The 529-nt window shown below is 32.7% G+C and overlaps 1 protein-coding gene across 1 annotated transcript in view; it reads left to right on the top strand.

Annotated features, from left to right (window-relative positions):
- LOC119585225 (monomeric sarcosine oxidase-like) overlaps window positions 1-529 on the top strand; it is a gene marked incomplete in the record, with an annotated part of 15411 nt that overhangs the window by 10284 nt on the left and 4598 nt on the right.

Raw genomic sequence — 529 nt, forward strand, 5'->3', positions numbered from 1 at the left:
GTTGTTGGTGTTGAGGAACTGTGTGTTTTATCTCACATAAGATAAGTGGTGTATAAATGTATGATTATATTTTGTATCTATATTTAAAGTGATTTTGCATGTTCATGGTTTTTTTTTCTCATTATTTTCTTCTGTTTTTATTGCTTTCCCTTCCTCTGAAGGTTCGCAAGACATGAAAATTTGGATGCTGGTTTGTATGAGGAAGAAACTTGTTGCCAGTGTTGAAGGAGAAGCACATGGTCTTTTTTATCATTTAAGGTCATTCGAATACAGGGAAATTGAATTACAGGTGAATTACTAGATTATGGTATGCTATATTTTGAAAGTGAATTTTAGCATGGTTCAGGATAGTAATTTGTCTTCATTATATAAGTACCAAGTTCACCTCTTTATGATAGTGCTGCTTCCTCTAATAGTGGTGCCTAGACAGAAAAATTAGGGAGGAAGAGACTATGTCAAAGCCAGGTTAGTACTACCTTGAAATACCACAGTAAGGTAATATGAAAAAAATCTTAAAGAAGTTATTTTT

Source organism: Penaeus monodon, chromosome 19, assembly GCF_015228065.2.
Source record: "Penaeus monodon isolate SGIC_2016 chromosome 19, NSTDA_Pmon_1, whole genome shotgun sequence".
NCBI classification, from domain to species: Eukaryota; Metazoa; Arthropoda; class Malacostraca; order Decapoda; family Penaeidae; genus Penaeus; species Penaeus monodon.